Raw genomic sequence first — 19,111 nt, 5'->3', positions numbered from 1 at the left:
GGATGGGGGAATGAAAGAGTAGTGAGTCAGGAGAGAGAAAAGGGATTTGAATAGAAAATAAAGACTATGGCCAGAAAGACTGATTCTTATGGACTTATTTCAAGTGCTTTACTAGTCTGAGTAAGATATTATTGAGAAAGGCAGATTCTACAATATCCTTCAAAACCCACCTCGAAGTTATCAGCTCTAATTGGCACCTCTAATATATGTTCAACTGTCAAGACTTTAGTAGAGACAGAATTCTATTTTTAAAAAATATAAGTCCTATGGGACATTTTATTTAGGAATAAACCAGAAAATATCAAAAGAAGTAGGAAGTTTCATTGAAACTCTTGCTATTGGTTTGAATGATTGCAAGAAAAAAAGAAAAACAGCATGATCATGAAATGCAAGACAAAGGCAGCAGATATTCTATTCATGGGAATCTAAATATTGGTTTTCATGCTCTTTACATCTTTCTGAAAGAATCAAAATCCAAGATGGTGAGTCTACACTAGTCAAAAACAGACTCTGGGAGAAACACATGCAAATACGGAGTTAACTCAGGCTTCTTGGGTAATGTAGTGTCCATCCCACTGGCATGTGAAGTGGTTCCACCAACATACATTGTACCATGTTGGTGATCACTTTAAAATTTGCTATTCAGTGGCTCAGTCATGTCCCATTCTTTGCGACCCTGTGGACTGCAGCATGCCAGGCTTCCCTGTCCTTCACCATCTCCCAGAGCTTGCTCCAACTCATGTCCATTGAGTCAATGATGCCATCCAACTGTCTCATCCTTTGTTGCCCCCTTCTCCTGCCCTCAGTCTTCCCCATCACCAGGATCTTTTACAAATGAGTAAGTTCTTTGCATCAGGTGGCCAAAATATTGGAGCTTCAGCATCAGCCCTACCAATGAATATTGAGGGTTAATTTCCTTTAGGGTTGAAAAAGAGGGTGACTGAAAAAACAGATTTATGTTCACATCAACTCTGGGCCATGAGGCTGAAGAGGGCCTGGGGGAAAGGCTGCATTATGACATTTTTAAGTCCCGGGAACCTGTGCCTTTGTGGTCCCTTTTCTCCATAAAAGAATATAAAAAATTATATTTTATGACTATATTTAACCCAGGCTGAATTCATTATTGTATGTATTAGTATACTTAGATTTTTCATCTGACTCAAAACAAAGTAAACATTCCCTGAAAGTGTCATGGGCCCTCAGCACTGTGTCTATTCTACCTATTGGGTAAGTCAGAGGAAATAGCAGTGATCAGAGAAACAAGTACAGTGAGAGAAGACCCAAAGTCCCAGATGAAAACATCTTATTGCTCAGGGAGAACAGAAGAAAGATTGCTTTTAAGACAAGAAAGGACATAAAGAGAGATGAGGGCTTCCCCAGTGGTCTAGTGGTTGAGAACCCACCTGCCAATGCAAGGGACATGGGTTCGATCCCTGGTCAGGGAAGATACCACATGTCATAGAGCAATGAACCCCATGTACCACAACTACTGAGCTTGCTAACAATAGTCTAAAAATTACTCCCAAATTAGGGTGATCTAAAAATTCAAATTCAGCCCTAACCTATTGTTTTTAAATTGAAGAAACTTCAGAAAATCACTACACCGTTCAGGTAAAACCTAAATCAAATCTCTTATGATTATATAGTGAAAGTGACAAATAGATTCAAGGGATTAGATCTAGACAGAGTGCCTGAAGAACTATGGACAAAGGTTCATAACATTGTACAGAAAGCAGTGATCAAAACCATCCCCAAGAAAAAGAAATGCAAAAAGGCAAACTGGTTGTCTCTGGGGGCCTTACAAATAGCTCAGAAAAGAAGAGAAATGAAAGGCAAAGGAGAAAAGGAAAGATATACCCATCTGAATTCAGAGTTTCAAAGAATAGCTAGGAGAGATAAGAAAGCCTTCCTAAGTGAACAGTGCAAAGAACTAGAGGAAAACAATAGAATGGGAAAGACTAGAGATTTTTTCAAGAAAATCAGAGATACCAAGGGAACATTTAATATAAAGATGGACACAATAGAAGACAGAAACGGTATGGACCTAATAGAAGCAGAAGATATTAAAAAGAGATCACTTCAGTCATGTCCGACTCTGTGTGACCCCATAGACAGCAGCCCACCAGGCTTCCCCATCCCTGGGATTCTCCAGGCAAGAACACTGGAGTGGGTTGCCATTTCCTTCTCCAGTGCATGAAAGTGAAAAGTGAAAGTGAGGTCGATCAGTCGTATCTGACTCTTCTCGACCCCATGGACTGCAGCCTACCAGGCTCCTCCATCCATGGGATTTTCCAGGCAAGAGTACTGGAGTGGGGTGCCATTGCCTTCTCCCAAGAATACACAGAAATATACAAAAAAGATCTTCATGACCCAGATAACTGTGATGGTATGATCACTCACCTAGAGCCAGACATCCTGCAGTGTGAAGTCAAGTGGGCCTTAGGAAGCATCACTACAAACAAAGCTAGTGGAGGTGATGGAATCCCAGCTGAGCTATTTCTCCCTGATGCTGGGAAACTTTGAAAACAGGAGGAGAAGGGGACAACAGAGGATGAGATGGTTGGATGGTATCACTGACTCAATGGACATAAGTTTGAGCAAACTCCAGGAGACAGTGAAGGACAGGGAAGCCTGGTGTGCTGCAGTCTGTGGGATTGCAAAGAGTTGGACATGACTGAGCAACTGAACAAGAACAAATTCTTTCGTTATAATCAACTAGTCTAGAAGTAACTCTATCATCACATTCTTTTCTTTTTAATAGGAGCTGGATATAGAACCCAGACCCTTCCTAGCCTTGCTTTCTGAAAGCATCCATAGGAAAAAACATCTGGGAAGACCCTGAGGTTGAACCTGCAGTTTCTCTTGAGAGCTGCCTGTCCTTGCTTTCTGCATAGGCTCAGGGAACCCAGGGATGAGGCCACTTTATGTTTAACAGTTGTAGCCTTCTTTGTAGTTGCGGTTTGAGTAATTATTGCACTTTTATCTCAGATCTCCTACACCAATACATTACCCCAAATATCTAAACCTTATTTTTCCCAGTGAAGAATATTTCCAGATGGTCTCTCCTCCTGCTGCTGCTGCTGCTAAGTTGCTTTAGTCGTGTCTGACTGTGCGACCCCATAGATGGCAGCCCACCAGGCTCCTCTGTCCCTGGGATTCTCCAGGCAAGAATACTGGAGTGGGTTGCCAGTTCCTTCTCCAATGCATGCAAGCATGCTAAGTCACTTCAGTTGTGTCTGACTCTGTGTGACCCTATAGACAGCAGCCTACCAGGCTCCTCCGTCCATGGGATTTTCTAGGCAAGAATACTGGAGTTGGTTGCCATTTCTTTCTCCACCAGATGGTCTCTAGAAAATATTAATGATATAAATTGCAACAAATAATAATGCCTTTGAAGAGGAGAGCTGACCTTTGTTTGTTTTTTATAGAAACCACACTATGCTGTTCAAAATTGTCTTAAAAACAGGAATTATATATATATATATATATATACACACACAATATAATTATATTATATATGTTATACACACAATTTTAGTTTTCTGTGGTTGCTATTAAAAAATACTGCCAGTATTTGCTACCTTAAAATCATACTAATTGAATATCTCATGCTTCTGAGGCTTTGACCTCCAAAATCAGTCTTGTAGAGGCCAGGATTTCTGGTTCCTCATGGAAGCGCTAGTGGAGAACCCCTTCCACAATCCTTCTCAGTGTCCAGTCACAGCCTGCATTCCTTGGCTCCTACATCCTTCTGCACATCATCCAATCTCCTGTTTCCACCATCATATCTACTACTGACTCTTATCCTACTACCTCCCTTTTATGAGACTGTGATGTGTCATATTGATGTGGCCACAGGTTGCCGAGATATTTGGTTAAACATGATTTCTGAGTGTGTCTACAGGGGTGATTTTGGATGAGATAACTTTTGAATCAGTGGACTGAGTAAAACAGATTGCCCTCCCCCAAGTGGGTGGGCCTCATCCAATCAGTTGAAGGCCTGACTAGATAAAAATCTAAGAAAGTATTTTCTCTCTCTGTATCTGTTCAAACTAGACCATCCCCCAACTTTGGACTTAGATTTGGACTGGAAATTACAGCCTTCCATGTTCTCAGGTTTTGGATTATTATTAGAACTACTCTCCTGGGCTGATACTGCTCAGGCTTTATAATCACATGAGTCAATTCTTATATATTTGAATACAAGGCCTGTTATAATTACATTGGTCCTGCCCAGATAATCCAGCCTAATTCCCTTATCTTAAAGTCTTTAATTACATCTGCAAAATCCTTTTTTCCATAAAGATTAAGACCTAGATGTCTTTGTGGAACATTATTCATCCTACACACACATACATAAATGAGTATAAAAACTAGTAAACAAGTTTAACTTTGCTTTGTCTCTGACTTTTGTGTTTTAATATAAGTATTACAACTATAACAGAAAGCATATAGCTTTCAAATTTTCACAATTAAAAAATAAATGTTGTGGAGTTTTAGCAGATTGCTTTCACTTTTCCTAATTACAATGAAACATTTATCTAAAATCTCAGTAACAAGGGTCTCAAAAGACTTCATGAATATTATCTTAATTTTATTCCTGTAACATCCAAATGAGACAGCATAATTGTCAGGTATTTTATGATAACAAATACATTGCAACATGCAAGCTTTTCAAATAAAGGAAGAAACTTTATTCTTGTTAAAGAATAAAGAATAGACTTGTTAAAACCTTCTAAGTATCTCAGATTTACTGATAACCTTCATGCAAAAGGAAATAGGTATCTGATGTTCAACTCATGATTTAATTGCAAAAACCTGGATTAGCTAAACAATTGTTATTGGCTCCTAACTAAAAAACAGTTGCATAATATAAGACATATACACTATTTTCATATTTAGCATCTCATTAAGATTCATGTTTCTCTATTTTTAAAAATTCTATTCAAATCAAAATAGATCACATCATTCATGTTACATGCAATTATAGAATTTAAACTCAATGTCAGTTATTATCCATGTCAAAGCAAATTAACATCTATAAGTTCACATAAAAATACACTTCTCTCCCCTAAAACTTTTGGCCATTTCTCAACTTCTCACTTATTTGCCCTGTTTCAATATACTGCAAATTCCCAGGATGAAGCAATTTCCTCTCATTCCTCTTGGTATTCTAGAACATTCCTGCCAATGTTTACAATGTTAGATAAATTCTACTGATGAAGTCGATACTTTCAGAATTCAGGAAGGTCAAATTTATTTCTTTATTTGCTTCTCTTAGTGAATACCCCAAAGGGCTTCCCTTGTGGCTCAGAAGGTAAAGAATCTGCCTGCAATGCAGAAGACCCAGGTTTAATCCCTGGGTGGGGAAGATCCCTTGGAGAAGGAAATGGCAATCCACTCCAATATTCTTGCCTGGAGAATCCCATGAACAGAGGAACCTGGTGTGCTAGGGTCCATGGGCTCAGAAAGGGTCAGACACGACTAAGTGACTACACTTTCACTTTTTTTCAGTGAGCTCCCCGAATCTGCCACTATCCCTTTAACATCTTCATGGATCTTTTTTTGCCAGTTCTTAATTAAATTAAATTAAATCTAGATGGCATTTTTATATTTTCATTCTTTATCCTTGCCTATCCGTTTGAAGTGCCACTATCAAAACAGCCTTTGCTGAAATGGCATCTACCTCTACTCCCTGGAAAGAGCCAGAACTTCTACCATGATTAGGGTGTGTGTGTGTGTGTTTGTGAATTATCTTTTTGTTTTGGCAAATTTGTGACTGTATATGTGCTTGTATTTCCTGAAGTTCTAATGTTTGCTTTAGAGATTAGGGAATTCCCATTCTAAAAAAATGGCTAACTTCTTGGTACATTCCAGGATGGTCTTTCATTGACGTGTTCAGGAGCTATCATTTCCTGAGCTGCGGTTCCGGCTTCATCTTATTTCTTCCCCCTGCCCCTCATGCCTTTGTCTTCCATGCCAGAGCTCCGTGGGTGGCTTGCTGTCATCACCCTCTGCACCTGTCCCAATTAGCGGGCTTGAGATTTCGTGCTGCTGGCTGGCTGCTGTGCCTGACCTCATTGCTGGCAAAGCTGCAGCTCGATGGTATGTGGTGTCTAGACACCATTTGTTGGAACTGCTTGGTGGGCGAAAGCTCTGGTGCTCGAAGTTTCTCACAGCTGTGCTCAAAGCTTACTCATCAGAGGCTTGACAGCTGGACTGGGCCGTCCACCTTTGCGCCCTCAGTGCTCATCGTGGGGCCGGACACTTCACATTCACAAATGTTTGACTCATTAATAGATTTTTGGAGCCAAACTGATTTTCTGCTGTTACCACAAAATCTAGGATAGCCTTGAGATGAAGGGTATGGATGGCGAAGGCAGAAGGACTTTGAGTTCAAATCCTGACTCCACCACTTTCTTGCCAGATAATATTAGGCAAGATTTATACCCACCCTGTGCCTCAGTTTCCTGACTTGTTAAATGGAGACAACAGTTAGCCCATCTAATAAGATCACAGTTATTAGAAGAGATCATACTTTAAAAAAAAAAATTGAAGTATAGTTGATTTTCAATATTGTGTTAGTTTCAAGTGTACAGCCCAGTGATTCAGATGTGTGTGTGTGTGTGTGCGCGCACATGCTGTATACTCAGCCTCTCAGCTGTGTCCAACTCTTTGCAACCCTGTGGATGTAGCCCATGAGACTCCTCTGTCCATTAAATTTTCCAGGCAAGAATACTGGAGTGGGCTGCTGTTTCCTACTCCAGGGGATCTTCCCGACCCAGGGATTGAATCCATGTCTCTTGTGTCTCCTGCATTGGCAGGCTGATTCTTTACCACTGAACTACTTGGGAAGTATATATATATACATGATGACTCAGATGGTAAAGAGTCTATCTGCCATACAGGAGACCTGGGTTCAATCCCTGGGTCAGGAAGATCCCCTGGAGAAGGGAACAGCAACCACTCCAGTATTCTTGCCTGGAGAGTTCCATGGACAGAGGAGCCTGGTGGGCTACAGTCCATAGGGTCAAAAAAAAAGTTTCAGACACAACTGAGCGACTAACACTTTATTTATATATTTATATATATATATATATATATAGCTTCTTTTCCCTAAAGGCTATTACAAAATATTGTGTAAAGTCCTATGTTGATTATCTATTTTATATACAATAGTGTGTATATGTTAATCTTAACCTCCTAATTTATCCCTGCTCCCTCATTCCCGGTGGGTAACCATAAGTTTTTTCCCTAAGTCTATGAGTCTAGAAAAGCTTATACTTGAACGTGAGGTATGTGAGGTGACAGTTGCTCAGTTGTGTCCAACTTTTTGTGACCCCATGGACTATACAGTCCATTAAATTCTCCAGGCCAGAATCCTGGAGTGGGTAGCCTTTCCCTTCTCCAAGGGATCTTCCCAACCCAGGGATTGAACCCGGGTCTTCCACATTGCAGGCAGATTCTTTACCGGGTGAGCCACAAGGGAAGCCCAAATAACTCTTCACAAATCACTGGGCACATGGTTAAGGCTCCAAAGGGGCTATACTTATTACCCTCATCACGTGTCACCTGCCATGGCCCAACCAGACTGCCGACCATCCTCACTTTCTCAGTCTGATGTTCCACAAACATGACATTATGTGACACACCGCTTTCCAAATATCACAGGCAAATTAATTTCAGCAGAAATATTTCTTTCTTCCCCTGTGCTGAAGGTGTTAATGGACTGTGGGAATGACTTTCTCACACAGGGAACAAGGCTTCAGTATCCCCAGTGCTCCCAGCAGAGACAGCAGGGGAGAGGCTGGGAGGGGTGGGTCTTCCTTCTAAGTCTTACATTATAAAAGAAAGACACTCAGATTCAGATCCACAAATACAAACAAACTGTACCCCTGCGCTTTAAACTAGGGAAGCCCATTGAGACTCACTTTGTGGTCCGAAGATATTTCACTAAAGGTAGAAAACGAAGTAGGCTGCAGAAACACATTAATAATGTCAAAGGCAATAAATATTAGCTGAAACTGAATATACCTCCAAGGAGTTACCTCTGAAATATTTGGGACAAAGGAGAAGCTCCTGATAGTTGGATATGGAGGCGGGTGATTGCTTTATCATCACACACACACACACACACAAAGCAAGGGGAAAAAAAAAAAAAAAGCGTCTGTAGGGAAGACCCTGTTGGAAGAACCCTGGCAGACTGACATAGCTCCAGGACCTGCAAGAAGCTGAAGAGGCTGGAACTTGGTCACCTCGCCACGCTCCACAGTAAGCGCTAATACGCGTTCTCAGGTGTTGATGCGACCCACCTCCTTCTGGCGTTCTCCAAGAGAACGTGGTCCAAGGGCAGGTGGACGTGCTTTCTGAGAGTAGAGGCCATGGATTACTTATTTCTTTTTAACTAAATTAGTTTTACCCCCAGGATTGTAACTTCTTGTGCTCCAGCCTCATCTACAAGCACACACATACACACACACACTCCCCTATCCATCTTATTTCTAGACTGTATGCCCTGCTTGGTTGTGTAGTATGTAAAATAACCACGTAGAATTTACTATACAGAGTGACATAGGAAAGGTTTCTGAACATAACTAAACACTTCAGGCTACTAACCTGGTGTTCAATTTGGTCATATTTCACCGGGTGGCAGGCAGCGTCATTGGCTGAGCCCCCCACATACCTCAAAGTATGGCTTCTTCAATCGCCATATCTCGGAATCATCTTGGATCTATATACGCATGATGGATAAGGACAAAGTGAAAGTGAAAGTCGCTCAGTCGAGTCCAGCTCTTTGCAACCCCATAGACTATACAGTCCATGGAATTCTCCTTGCCAGAATACTGGAGTGGGTAGCCTTTCCCTTCTCCAAGGGATCGTCCCAACCCAGGGATCCAACCCAGGTCTCCCGCATTGTGGGTGGATTCTTTACCAGCTGAGCCACAAGGGAAGCCCAAGAATACTGGAGTGGGTAGCCTATCCCTTCTCCAACGGATCTTCCCAACCGAGGAATCGAACTGGGGTCTCCTGCATTGCAGGCGGATTCTTTTTTTTATTTTATTTTTAAACTTTACAATATTGTATTGGTTTTGCCATATATCGAGATGAATCTGCCACAGGTATACATGCGTTCCCCATCCTGAACCCTCCTCCCTCCTCCCTCCCCATACCATCCCTCTGGGTCGTCCCAGTGCACCAGCCCCAAGCATCCAGTATTGTGCATGGAACCCGGACTGGCGACTCGTTTCGTATATGATATTATATGTATTTCAATGCCATTCTCCCAAATCATCCCACCCTCTCCCTCTCCCACAGAGTCCAAAAGACTGTTCTATACATCAGTGTCTCTTTTGCTGTCTCGTATACAGGGTTATTGTTACCATCTTTCTAAATTCCATATATATGCATTAGTATACTGTATTGGTGGTTTTCTTTCTGGCTTACTTCATTCTACCAACTGAGCTGGAGAAGGCAAATTTTGTGTTATCTTTAAATTGCAAGTTAAAAAGGTAAACTTCCTAATTTAACCACACGGTGGCGCCTTTACTCCAGAATCAGCTTCTAAATTCGTAAGCCAATATTTTATTTTTTATGCAGGCATTTTTACTGTTCTGGAAAGGAATCTGAAGCTGAAATAATAAAAAAGAATATCATGTCTTAAAAATGTGAATTTTAAACAAAATTCTGTGAGCTATACTGGCGTACAACTCCCTGAAACATGAGCTGCATTTTTTAAAAGTCTTAATGACCAAACAGAAAGTAATCCTAGACAACTTAATGAACTAAGTGTTAGATTTAGTAAACCTACATCTTGAGATGGATAGATTTACAGAACAAAGGAACTGTAAACAAAATAATAGCCCTGGATTTTCTGTGGCACTTGACTCCTAAGGAACCTAATACACATGTCTCCTTAAACCTAAATTTTCACAATCATACTGATTTTCATTATTCTATTTGAAGACTGCCTTTTAAAGTCAAGATGTTATATTCAAGACAAATGAGAAAGCCTCTTTGAAACCAAAGGTCTTTAAAAAAGACTGATTTCAGCTGAGTTGATGTTGATTCTATGAAAACAAATCATAATGTATCTTGAACTTGCCTTTTAATGGAAATGATGAACTCACGAGATGTTGGCTTCTTCCTTGAAACCTATCTCTGGGCTTTGATAATGTGGCCAGGACTGTTACAAGAAGGCCCACGTCAATCCCAACACATGGTCTGCATGTTCCCAGCAACACAAGGCAGGATGGAGGCTGCAGATGCCCCATTTTGTGAGCTGGAGCAAATCACACTGGGCATCTCCTGGTGTGTGTGCTTGCTAAGTTGCTTCTGTCATGTCTGATTCTTTGCAACTCTATGGACCATAGTCTGCCAGGCTCCTCTGTCCTTGGATTAACCAAAGAGAATATGAAAAGCATCCTCAGAAAAGGCAACAGATACTCTAAAGGGACTTTAGGGGAAGGCTCTCCTGGGTGTATAGAGTGGATAGAAGGAGTAACTGGAGAAGGAAATGGCAACCCACTCCAGTATTCTTGCCTAGAGACGCCTGTGGACAGAGGAGCCTGGTGGGCTGCTGTCCAAAGGGTCGCACAGAATCAGACACGACTGACACGACTTAGCACGCATGCATGCATTGGAGACGGAAATGGCAGCCCACTCCAGTATTCTTGTCTGGAGAATCCCAGGGACGGAGGCACCGGTGGGCTGCCATCTATGGGGTTGCACAGAGTTGGACACGACTGAAGCGACTTAGCAGCAGCAGCAGCAGGAGTAACATTACTATCTTAGCTGGGAAGGGGTGGGGGTGGACATCCCAAAGTGACTTGTTCTGGGATTTTCTTTTCTTCAGCATCAGCATACCATCCAGGTATTTTTGCCTAAACCTTTCTGCTTCGGCGGGATTATGGATTCTCTTGGACCCATGATCTCAGTGGCTAGGGCTGAACACTGCCCCAGACCTCAAACAGACAAAACAACAGTTTTGCTTTATGGACAAGTGCTGGCTACTGAGAGCAAGTGGTGCATTTTCCAGGCAAGAATACCTGAGTGGGTTGCTATTTCCTACTCCAGGGGATCTTCCCGACTCAGGGATCAAACCCGAGTCTTTTGCGTCTCCTGCATTGGCAGGCAGATTCTTGACCACTGCACCACCTGGGCAGCCCACAGATGATAAGCTCATATGACTCCTTGATACAGGGATGGGTCATCTGCAGGCTCTTCTATGGCGCCATCTAGTGCTGACAAGTGTTACTGCAGTCTCTTGGTCGTACTGGTTTCGACGCTGACCGCTCAGGTGCTGGTCCCAGGGATTCCAACCTCTCTCACCTCTCCCAAACCTTGGATCTCAGAAAGGAAGTTGACTTAGCTTCCTGGGAAGTCAAGGAAACTACAGATACCTAACAGGAAAGTAAGACGAGGCTTGTGCGAGAAGGAAGCAGATGCCTTGCTTAGTTTCTTGAACTTTTAACCTCCCAGTAAGTCTTTGTAAAGCAGCCAACTTTGATACTAATTCCAGCACCCTGCCCATTATCAGACTGCTGGGCATACACACTGAGGAAACCAGAAGGGAAAGAGACACGTGTACCCCAATGTTCATCGCAGCACTGTTTATAATAGCCAAGACATGGAAGCAACCTAGATGTCCATCAGCAGATGAATGGATAAGAAAGCTGTGGTACATATAAACAATGGAGTATTACTCAGCCATTAAAAAGAATACATTTGAATCAGTTCTAATGAGGTGGATGAAACTGGAGCCTATTATACAGAGTGAAGTAAGCCAGAAGGAAAAACATAAATACAGTATACTAACGCACATATATGGAATTTAGAAAGATGGTAACAATAACCCGGTGTACGAGACAGCAAAAGAGACACTGATGTATAGAACAGTCTTATGGACTCTGTGGGAGAGGGAGAGGGTGGGAAGATTTGGGAGAATGGCAATGAAACATGTAAAATATCATGTAGGAAACGAGTTGCCAGTCCAGGTTCAATGCATGATGCTGGATGCTTGGGGCTGGTGCACTGGGACGGCCCAGAGGGATGGTATGGGGAGGGAGGAGGGAGGAGGGTTCGGGATGGGGAACACATGTATACCTGTGGCGGATTCATTTTGATATTTGGCAAAACTAATACAATTATGTAAAGTTTAAAAATAAAATAAAATTGGAAGAATAAAAAAATAAATTAAAAAAAAAAAAGAAAAAAAAAAAGAGAAGGAGGGGAACAACCCTTGGGTCTTTAATTCACTGTATTTGTGTGTATGTGTATGTGTGTGTGTGTGTGTGTGTGTGTGTATTGCTTTTAAAGCCGATGTTGATTGCAGACCTTCCTGGGAGTTACCTGGTAGAACCAATGCAAGGGTCTAAAACCCACATTGGATGGACTTCGAGTTATTGGCTCCATGGGAATCCTGAGTAGAATCCTTTCCTGCCTCTTCCTAGCTTCTGGTTCAGGCTGTCGTGGCTTGTAACTTCATCACTCCCATCTCTACCTCTGGCATCATAAGGTGTTCTCTCTCTCTGTCTTTGTATCAGTCTTCCCTCCTCCTAGCAGTCACCAGTCATATTGGGTTCAGTTTAGTTCAGTTCATTTCAGTCGCTCTGTCGTGTCTGACTCTTTGCGACCCCATGAATCGCAGCACACCAGGCCTCCCTGTCCATCAACAACTCCCGGAGTTCACTCAAACTCATGTCCATCGAGTCAGTGATGCCATCCAGCCACCTCATCCTCTGTCGTCCCCTTCTCCTCCTGCCCTCAATCCCTCCCAGCATCAGGGTCTTTTCCAATGAGTCAATTCTTCACATAAGGTGGCCGAAGAACTGGAGTTTCAGCTTTAGCATCATTCCTTCCAAAGAATACCCAGGGCTGATCTCCTTCAGAATGGACTGGTTGGATCTCCTTGTAGTTCAAGGGACTCTCAAGAGTCTTCTCCAACACCACAGTTCAAAAGCATCAATTCTTCGGCGTTCAGCTTTCTTCACAGTCCAACTCTCACATCCATACATGACCACAGGAAAAACCATAGCCTTGACTAGATGGACCTTTGTTGGCAAAGTAATGTCTCTGCTTTTCAATATGCTATCTAGGTTGGTCATAACTTTTCTTCCAAGGAGTAAGCATCTTTTAATTTCATGGCTGCATATTGGGTTAGGGCTCACCATATGTTTATTTGCTTACATCTGCAAAAACCTATTCCAAATAAAGTCATAGTCCATATGACTAGAACTTCAGTATATCTTTTTAGGAGTCTCAATTCAACCCACAAGACCATCCTTGCATTTTGGCTGAGGGGTACCCAGAATAAAATCATATATACATATAATATATATATCATCAGTTAACTAATCTTGTTCTTTGTGACACAGAAGCCAATATAATTATGCTATACCTGCCAACAAAGGAGCCTATGAGACATTTAGCAATTTTTCAAAGACTCTGTATCAAGTTAGGTGTAAATTTGCTCTGTTTATCATGTATGTGTGCATGCTAAGTCACTTTCAGTCATGTCTGACTCTTTGCGACCCCATGGACTGTAGCCCGCCAGGATCCTCTGTCCATGGAATTCTCCGGACAAGAATATTGGAGTGGGTTGCCATGCCGCCCTCCAGGGGATCTTCCCAACCCAGGGACTGAACCTGTATCTTTTATGTCCCCTGCATTGGCAGGTGGGTTCTTTACCACCAGCGCCACCTGGGAACCCCTGTCTTTATCACACTCCTCTCCAACTCTAAAAGAAAAAACAAACTTCAGAACAGCTCTGTGAATCAAACAACAATAAATAATGCTGCCAGATATTTCAAAAGTCCTAACATGAATTTGAGCTTATCAAAGTGATACATTAAATAATTCTGCTAAAAAGAGAGCATATAGGACTCACTTGAATTCTACCTTAACACTTCAGTTTCAGACTGTCCTTTTCTGGTGCTAAAATTCTGGAATATTAAATATTCTAGTTGAGAATATTAAATATTCTTAATATTAAAAATTAAGAAACTAGAATATTTTATACAATTCCAAGGTGAAAAAGGATAATCTCATATAATACTTATAGGTTAAGGATTACTTTTGAAATATATTCAACTAAGTATGAGAAATGAGCTTTGCACCAAAATTGAAATGAAGTGTCTGGCACTATCATGAAAATGAAGAATTAGCTTTTGTTCCTTTATCATTTTAGTTAGTCCTTAGTCATTGCAAAGCATCAATAGAGTTTACAAAGAGAGCATTAAATTAATTCAAAGTTGGAGGCACCTCATATTGATGGTCTAATTACCCATGGAGTTGAGCCAGCCATAATTTCTTTTAATTTAGTCACCAACCAGAGAGGTTATATTTAACTCTGACTCTAAATTCCACCAAACAAAATCAGAAAAAGTTCAAATTGCCCAATAATTAATTATAACTGATGTAGTTAAAATAAATAATTAGTTTTCATTCGATTTAAAATTATTTGCTTGGAAGTCAATAAGGAAGAAAAGAAAAAAAAGATGAGAGGTAGGTATGCTGCTTTAGAAAAATAGGCAAGCAGTCATTCAATTTCTAAAAGAAATCCATTCATGTTTTCTCTGTTGGTTGGACTGTGTTACATGCCAGTGTAATGAACACTGATTTGTCCAAGGTCTAGCTCGCTAAGAGGTAGTATTGTGTAGTGAGTAAAGGAGTCGCGTCTGAGTTAGAGTACCATGACCAAGTCATTTTATCTTTCTAATCCTTGCTTTTCTCAAGTATGCACTGCAAATAACAGTAGCACCTAACTAGGGCAGAGAATACCACTTTTCCAAATACTTTCGTTTCCTGTGGGGCCACAAATAAACTCTACTTTCCAGCTCCCTTTGAATTAAATCCATGCTATTATTCATTCTGGCCAGTGGTATGTGAGCAGAACAGGGTATGCTGTTTCCGAGTTCTGGCTCCTGAAATATCCTAGGAGCCTGTCCACCTGTTTTCTTCTCTGGTTAGCCAGCTGCGAGCAAACGACCCAGGAAGGAAGTGAAGGCTAAAGGTAGAAATGGTAGAGACAATAGCTTGAAGAAGCCTGGAAACATTAGGTTTCAGACTGCTCTAAGACAGGGAAATAAGCAAGAAATAAACCTTTTTTTGTTGTTGTTGTTTTCCCTGAGATTTGTGTGCTTGGTACAGCAATTTACATACCCCATGTAACACAAAATATGTATTACATAATTGACATAAAAATTAAAAGATATGGCAATCATGGAGTGTCTAGCATGTAGTATTCAATAATTGATGAATATTTAAGAGGCTTCCCTGGTGACTTAGACAATAAAGAATCCACCTGCAATGTGGGAGACCTGGGTTCAGTTCCTGGTTCAGGAAGATCTCCTGAAGAAAGGAATGGCAACAGCTCCAGTATTCTTGCCTGGAGAATTCCATGGACAGAGGAGCCTAACGGGCTACAGTCCATTGGGTTGCAAAGAGTTGGACACGACTGAGTGACTAAGCACATTAGTATTTAAAGGCAAAATAAATGTACAATGTACTATTGCACTTATGGCTTTGCTAGTAGTTAAAATATCTTGACAAAAATAGAGAAATTAATTGTATGTGTCATCTATTCTAGAATCCATAAAATTACATTACTTAATGTGATATGATATCATTTCTTATCTCCTGGCACAGGACCTGGAAGAGCATCAGTATTCATTGAACGTTGAATGAATGATAGTTTCAATGAATAAATTAATCCATGAATACAGGATAATAAAGGAAATTTTTCCCATTTAATTTCACTGGACAGAGTTATTATGTATCCTGTACAGATTAGGAATTTTTGAAGACCCAAGAATGACCAAGACATTTAATACTAAGAAAGATGAGGAACACAAAGAAACAAATCCACAGGTAGCTTCAACGAAAGCAAGTAGATGCTCGTTCATATTATACAGTGAATGCATAAATGTTTGTATATTCCCTACCTAACTTACATATGCTTCTATATATCCTGTTGCAGGCAAAAATAGCATAATAAAAGGTTTAACAAAAGAAAAATGATATTCAATACAGAGGATTCTGAGGATACAGAAGGTATTAAAAGAAATGTTATCTATTAAATGAGTTACCATTGGACTATGTATTAAAATAAAAGATATAGATAGGAAAATGTTTTTGACATTCAAAAACCACAGAGATAACTTCTGGTTCTAATTGAGCAATTCACAATTGAGGATGATTGAGAAGAGACAACACTTGTGGAGGGAAGACAATTCTAGGCCAAGAATGAGATACTGATTACTTTCCAAGGGTTGTCAGAACTCCAATCCTAGGCCCGACGCTTACCATAGGTTGGGGGCAGATAATTTTTCAGAGACTCTCTTTCCTGTTGCATAAACTTATGGGATTGGATTAATTGGTTAATTCTGTGATATTTCAGGGTTATTATTTGTTCAATATAATTATCATAAACATTAGTTTTCATCGCACTGTGTGTGGGAGAAATTATCAGTTAGAAAAGCTCTGGCTGATAGCATGCTAGATAAACCATCTTTTAACTACATATTTTTTCTTTATACATAAATAACTGCTTTTCACAGAAGCCCGCTTATGTCAAACAATAAATTGAAAAACAAATGGAAACTAGAATATTTTATTCATTCTCAATTGGTCATACATAGTTTATACATATTCCAAACAAATGAATGCACAATAGGGCATGTATTTTAATGAACTTTCATAACAATAGCAACAATGTGGGGGAAAAAATTGATCCAGAAAATAAAAGATGATTTGAAGATGTATTTATGGCACACCTGTCATGCCAGTTCCTAGGCAACAGGCATTGTTCAAACAGAAAGAAAGATAGATAATTATAGACAATGGTATATTTGGTATTTCTGGCTTAAGGAAGGATACCTGCAGGAAATAAAGTCATACGTGAATCCTAAAGGTGTCACTTCATGTGTCTAATTTGAAATGAAATTTCTTGACTGAATCACAGCATCTTTCCTTTGATGTACAGTCCACTGATGGTTTCTTCATCTGAGCCAGACCTGTACACACACACTTCCCCTTGCACATCCACATCAGTGGTCTCTGCTCTGCCGTGCTCACAATCAGCCACAATAGGCAACTATTTTTAGGAGAGACTGTTGAGACATCATTCCAAGGATGATCATGGAACTGATGCTGAAAACTCGGCCTCCTTGCATCGGTGCCGAGTAAATCTCAGAGACAGAGTTTGGGGCGACTTAGAAAAGAAAAGCTTTATTGCTTTGCCAAGCAAAGGGGGACATAGCCAGCTCCTGCCCTCAAAATGGTGTGTCTCAACCCTGGGGGGATTTGGTGAGAGTTTTATAGCAATGGTTCAAGAGTGGGGATTGCTGATAATGATCAGGGGGTGTGCAGGGCTTAATTTTTTCAATCAGGCCTCAATAGGCCTCCTGATGAGTTCTGTGGTTCTCAGGAGTTATCAAACTGTGACATTCTCTCTGTAATGTGCAGTTCAGTTCAATGGCTAAGTCGTTTCTGACTCTTTGCAACTCCATGGATGAAGCAAGCCAGACTTCTCTGTCCATCACCATCTCCCAGAGCTTACTCAAACTCATGTCCATTGAGTCAGTGATGCCATCCAACCATCTCATCCTCTCTCATCCCCTTCTCCTCCTGCCTTCAATCTTTCCCAGCATCAGGGTCTTTTCCAGTGAGTCAGTTCTTTGCATCATGTGGCCAAAGGATTGGAACTTCAGCTTCAGCATCAGTCCTTGCAATGAATATTCGGGACTGATTTTATTTATGATGGACTGGTTTGATCTCCTTGCAGTCCAAGGGACTCTCAAGAGTCTTCTTTAACACCACAGTTTAACAGCATCCGTTTTTCAGTGCTCAGCTTTCTTTACGGTCCAACTCCCACATCCACATATGACTACTGGAAAAACCATACCTTTGACTAGACGAATCTTTGTTGGAAAAGTAATGTCTCTAAGCTTTTTAATATGCTGTCTAGGTTTATCATGACATTCTGTTTTTGCCCTCCAAGAGTCTATTTCCCAAGTCCTGTGTAAGTTTTGGTGGCTCTATGGGGGGTTAATGGTGACGTCCTCAAAGAGGGGTTATGCCATACCCAGGTCTGCTGCACCCAGAGACCCTGCCTCTGTGGCAGTCTACTGCTGACACATACCTCCTCAGGAGACACTACAACACAGTTCTATCTCAATCTCTGTGGAGTCTCTGGGTCCTGGTGCACACGAGGTTCTGTTTGTGCCCTCCAAGAGTCTGTTTGCCCAGTCCTGTGTAAGTTCTAGCAGCTCTGTGGTGGCTTAATGGCGACCTCCTCCAAGAGGGGTAATGCCACACCCAGGTCTACTGCACTCAGAGCCCCTGCTCCTTTAGCAGTCCACTGGTGACCTGCACCTCTTCAGAAGACACTCAAACACAGTTGATTCTAAACGCGATTTTGCCCCTCCTACCATCTTTCAGTTTTCATTCCTATCCCAAAGAAAGGCAATGCCAAAGAATGCTCAAACTACCACACAATTGCACTCTTCACACGCTAGTAAAGTAATGCTCAAAATTCTCCAAACCAGGCTTCACCAATATGTGAACCGTGAACTTCCAGATGTTCAAGCTGGTTTTGGAAAAGGCAGAGGAACCAGAGATCAAATTGCCAACATCCACTGGATCATCGAAAAAGCAAGAGAGTTCCAGAAAAACATCTATTTCTGCTTTATTGACTATGCCAAAGCCTTTGACTGTGTTGATCACAATAAACTGTGGGAAATTCTGAAAGAGATGGGAATACCAGACCACCTGACCTGCCTCTTGAGAAATCTGTATGCAGGTCAGGAAGCAACAGTTAGAACTGGACATGGAACAGTAGACTTGTTCCAAATAGGAAAAGGAGTACGTCAAGGCTCTATATTGTCACCCTGCTTATTGAACTTAAATGCAGAGTACATCGTGAGAAACCCTGGACTGGAAGAAACACAAGCTGGAATCAAGGATTGCCGGGAGAAATATCAATAACCTCAGATATGGAGATGACACCACCCTTATGGCAGAAAATGAAGAGGAACTAAAAAGCCTCTTGATGAAAGTGAATCAAGAGAGTGCAAAAGTTGGCTTAAAGCTCAACATTCAGAAAACTAAGATC

The sequence above is a fragment of the Bos grunniens genome, chromosome 1 (assembly GCF_055505025.1).
Source record: "Bos grunniens cultivar Pamir isolate PY7600 chromosome 1, Bosgru_T2T1.0, whole genome shotgun sequence".
Classification (NCBI taxonomy): domain Eukaryota; kingdom Metazoa; phylum Chordata; class Mammalia; order Artiodactyla; family Bovidae; genus Bos; species Bos grunniens.
This window is presented reverse-complemented; position numbering follows the sequence as displayed.